Raw genomic sequence first — 5,108 nt, forward strand, 5'->3', positions numbered from 1 at the left:
TTTTTAGACTGGACAGGGGTAGATGCATCAATGGAGCTCCTAAAAATAAAGAAAATTCTGCCGACTCCTGGATCACAGCCCGACTCCCGAGTTCCATATTAAAGTAGAAATGAAGCCAAAACTTTTAGTCCCCAGTCACACACGTGTTGCATTTGCACACGCTCATGCATGATTAGTTCCCGTGTTTGCCGTGCACCCCTATTGCTTTCAATGGGCTCCTGCACACACTGGAAAGTAGAGCATGTAGCAAAATCTGCATCATGCGTTCTGCATTTTACCTCCATGTTGGAATGCATTCTGTGTGCAAACAGGGGGGGGTGCGCATTTGCCCAGCAGCGTTTGGGGTCGATTAACTGGTAATGACATTGCAAGCATGTTTTGAGTTTTGATGCATTCGCTCAGGTGCGAATAATGGGGGCTCATAGTTTTGGATGGAGTAAGGGAGGTTTATAACCTCTTTTTTGCCCCGTTTCCCATAGAAAAGACTTCACTTCCTGTCTCACAGCCACAACAGAAAATCCCCCCAAAGTGAGGGAAATCCCTGGAGGTCAATCGGGGTCACCAGAGCTAGCATCCCAATTGGAAGATTTCCCATCTATCCTGTTCTGGTGAGGGAGGTCCATATTCCACAAATGTATTTATTTTTGCCATCCATGTCCTATAAAGAAGGCATCCCTTCACTTGGTCTCAAATAGCCACAACAGGAAGTGAGGGAAATCCCTGGAGGTCAACAGAGCTAGCATCCCCAACTCAACAATTCCTGTTTTGGTGACAACAAAATTGGGGATTTTCATTCAGTTTCAGTGACAACGGTCCCAGGGATGAATCTCCCTAACGGGGGCACAGGCAGCAACAAAAACCTAGCGGGGGTGGTCTAATGCCCCTCCACTATCCATAACTTTAAAAAAGTTTTGGCTTGAGTTGCACTTTATCACCCTCTGGTTTAAACTGGCAGTGCACAGACTTAAACCAGGACTAGGAGAGGACACGTCCAAACAGAATAGTTACTAAGGAACTTAAAGGAGAACTATGGGGGTCAGGGCTTTTCCACATAGTTCTCTAAGCTCAGTATATAGGGAGCTACAGCTCGCAGTATACCGAGATGCCGCACCCGGGACGGATCCCGACAATTATGTTTGGATCCGCCCAGCTGCGTGAGTGACAGCTGGCTCTGCCTATCTAGAGGCAGAGCCAGCTGTACCCGCCCCCTCCCCTGTCCTTTCCTCTAGTCAGCGGTGGAGGATCGGAGCGGGGAGGGAGGAAATCCAGCCCCTCCCCTGTCACGGCAGAGAGCCGTGACAGGATCGAGAGGTGAGCGAACGCTGGTATGTGTTCGCTCACTTCCCAATCTACTGAGCCGACCTGTGACAGTCTCATTGTCACAGGTCGGCTAGAACTATGAGGATGAGTGACACTCACTCACCTCATAGTTCTCCTTTAAGAAGGCACTTTAGAGAAGAGCCCCAGTAATTATCAAATTTAAAGGAGCGATCCCCTCCATGGGTTACCTTTCACCTGACAACTGGCTTCAACACACCACTGATATTACATTGTTCCTCTCCACTCTTCTGTCCTATGTCGTAGGGACCGATGTCGGACTTCACAAGCAGTACCAACGCTGCCCATTGTGATCCGATTCTTCCCTTTGTCTACAAGGGGGAGACATTGCTGAAAAGCACAGGACATCCCATAATGCATCAATACTAGTAACTCTCCCTCCTCTCGCATGAAGACCATGCTGCTTCATACAGACCGCTGACGAGGCGCTCTCCTCCAAATATCTTATCAGAAGCCAAAACCTTGAAATGTCCCTGCAGTCAGGAATTCTGGGTGTGTGGATCATGGAATGAGTTGAGCAGAGCGTCGCCTTCCCCGGGGTAGGAAATCACAAGGGATAGAGAAATGTCAGACGCTTTGCATGAACACATATTGTGCAGATCAGCAAATATTATCCCGGAGATTTGCTTACAGGAAAGGCAACCGAGCGATCGGTCCATCTATACAGAAAACCCAAAAGTGTCCATACCCGGGGCAACTGTGAGCCACCCCACAGGTTACATATCATTACTAACAATCCTCCCAACAACCGGGACTAGAAATCTTCTGCTGGGTCACAAATAAAAAGTTACACTTGGGGGACCATTTATAAAAGTCTTCCATCCGGCACAATGAATGCCGCTAGCATGGCACTACCGCCACTAGATGGCACAAGAACTGCCCATGCTCCTCAGCACCATCTAGTGGTGACAGTACATTTGCACAGCTATACATTGGGTTGAAGATCTAGAAAGTGAACCCTCAGCACTAGATGGTGGAGAATCCCTAGGTCATCCCTATGCTCTTCAGCACCATCTAGTGGCTGGGGTAGTGCCATGCAAATGGTGAATACAGCAATACTCTGGGCATAAAATGTATAAAACAGCGCTAAAAAGGTGAATCTCAAACCAAGAACAAAGATATAAAAGACTGCAGCTTGCTCGTCCTTGGCTGCGTTGGTTTTCCTTTTCTCAGGAAAAGAACAGATTACACAAAGCACTGAAAACTCCTTCTGTTTCTGAGAAAATTATCAAAACTGGTAAAGCTTAAAAGAGAACTATGGGGTAAACTTTGTATCCCATAGTTCTCCTAGGGGTCACGGGAGGACATACAGGTGAAACTCGAATAATTAGAATATCGTGCAAAAGTAATTGCAGTAAGTGCTGCAAAAGGGGCCCAAACCAAGTACTGAGTACATATGCATGCTTGTACTTTTCAGAGGTCCGATATTGTTCTATGTACAATCCTTGTTTTATTGATTGCATGTAATAATCTACTTTTTTGAGGTTGTGGATTTGGGGTTCTTGGGGTTTTCATGAGCTGTAAGCCATAATCATCACAATTATGACAAATCACGGCTTGAACTATCTTGCTTTGCATGTAATGAGTCTATCTCATATATTAGTTTCACCATTTAAGTTGCATTAGTGAAATAAATGAACTTTGCATGATATTCTAATTATTTCGAGTTTCACCTGTACTAACCCCTTCCCATGACCCAAAGCTCAGTATATAGCGACAGCGCTGCAGCCGAGACGGATCCCGACAATAGTGTCGAGATCCACCCAGCTGGCTGATTGACAGCTGGCTCTGCCTATGTAGATGGAGAGCTAGCCGTGCCCGCCCCCTTCCGGTCCGTTCCTCCAGTCAGCTCTGGGGGATTATAGCGGGGAGGTGGGCGGGGGGGTATCTCTGCAGGGAGCCATGGCTGACTGTCACCACTCTCTGCAGGTAGATGGATTGGGAAGTGAGCGAGCGACGGTATGCGTTAGGACACTTCCCTATCTAATGAGCCGACGTGTGACAGTTTCATTGAAATCACTCACCTCCTTTAACTGAACAAACCGAAGAAAGAAGTTGATTGGTCGCCCTGGGCAACTGCTCCAGATTCTGTCTGCTCCCGTTATGATAATTCCCCCCCATAATGTCCTCTTGAGCTGGGCCGATATATCAAACGAGACCTATCTTTCTATCCGAGCCATGTTGTTATGTAGACTACAAACTCCCCAACAAGAGCGAAGCAAAGAGAGGACACGTTTGTAGCTCAAATCAGGAGAGCCGCCACGGGTGACAACACTGCTTCCTGCACAGACACAGTACAGAGAGTGTTGTCACTCAGGAGCAGGAAGTGTGATCCTGACAAGATCAACAGGTGAAAATAAAAAGTGATTAAAAAAAAAGAAAATGCAGCCGCCACCACATCTAAGGACGGGTAACCCGCAATATTTTAATTTTGTTTTGTGTGTAGATACACCAACAACTGATTGTACAGAAATGGCGCTCTAACGCCGGGCTGGACAGACGCCAGGAGCCATGTCACCAATGCTCCTTACAATGGTAGCTGGCGCCTAACTTTTGGGATTTTCTCCGGTTCCGAAAAAATAAATTAGGCCTGGATGCATCCCACCGACGTCCTGCCGCACCCCCCCTCCCTGGACTGGGCACGCCTGCCCCCCCCAGACAGCATAATAACCCTCCACTCCTGCTATAAAGACTTCCAATCACCTGTTGGTATGAAGTGTTACAAGGTTGATCTCGTCATGGTATGTTGCTCTGTATGTAGCAGACGCAGCGAGGAGACTGAGAGGAGACGACAGAAGAGAAAATTGTACAGACAAAAACACCAACGTACTCATCAATAAACCTGATTGGCCAGTGTACGGCACTCAGTCACAGACAGCAGCTATTATTACAGTCAATTAATATAATTACAGGGAAATGTATTTTATAATTGATACAATCATGACACAATGATCCAAGGACTGCGGAGTGTACACGAGGACAGCCAATCAACATTCACAGATGAATAATCACTGCCGAGTATTGGCACCGATATCCTAATAACGGGACAACGATGATCAATACACAAGGAACATGACAAGCAGCAGCACATGGCGGCCGTTAGGCTCTTGTATGGGATCTAGACCCCTGAAGTCTATACGCGGGCTCTTGTATGGGATCTAGACCCCTGAAGTCTATACGCGGGCTCTTGTATGGGATCTAGACCCCTGAAGTCTATACGCGGGCTCTTGTATGGGATCTAGACCCCTGAAGTCTATACGCGGGCTCTTGTATGGGATCTAGACCCCTGAAGTCTATACGCGGGCTCTTGTATGGGATCTATACCCCTGAAGTCTATACGCGGGCTCTTGTATGGGCTCTATACCCCTGAAGTCTATACACGGGCTCTTGTATGGGATCTATACCCCTGAAGTCTATACACAGGCTCTATACGCCTTGAGCTCCATACATACTCTTGTGTAGGATAATTAAAGACTAAACTCCATTAATATTCTCTTGTATGGGATGTATACCGCTGAAGTCGATACACAGGCTCTTGTATGGAATCTATACCCCCTGAACTCTACACACAGGCCCTTGTATGGGATCTATATGAGCCCTGTCAGTGCAGCACAGGTCCGAGAGTCAGGCACACTCTCGGGACAGGCACACGGCCGGCCTGCCCCACATCCCCGGCTGACCCCATCCCTCGCCACCATTGAGCACAGCATTACCTTTTCTGCGTCCTGGGAAGGCCCCCTGTGTCCGGTGTACGGCGGGGTATCGGCGGA

The 5,108-nt window shown here is 47.7% G+C and overlaps 1 protein-coding gene across 2 annotated transcripts in view; it reads right to left on the reverse strand.

Moving 5' to 3' along the window:
- PPP4C (protein phosphatase 4 catalytic subunit) overlaps nt 1–5,108 on the reverse strand; it is a 25,754-nt gene extending 20,646 nt beyond the window's left edge. Inside the window, exon 1 of one of the 2 annotated variants that reach the window (XM_018559146.1) lies at nt 5,052–5,108. The gene's annotated coding sequence lies outside the window, so the exon portion shown is untranslated. The remainder of the gene's footprint in view (nt 1–5,051) is intronic. The other variant, XM_018559147.1, reaches the window with a different exon arrangement.

The sequence above is a fragment of the Nanorana parkeri genome, unplaced genomic scaffold (genome assembly GCF_000935625.1).
Source record: "Nanorana parkeri isolate BGI_ZX_2015 unplaced genomic scaffold, ASM93562v1 scaffold379, whole genome shotgun sequence".
Lineage (NCBI taxonomy): Eukaryota > Metazoa > Chordata > Amphibia > Anura > Dicroglossidae > Nanorana > Nanorana parkeri.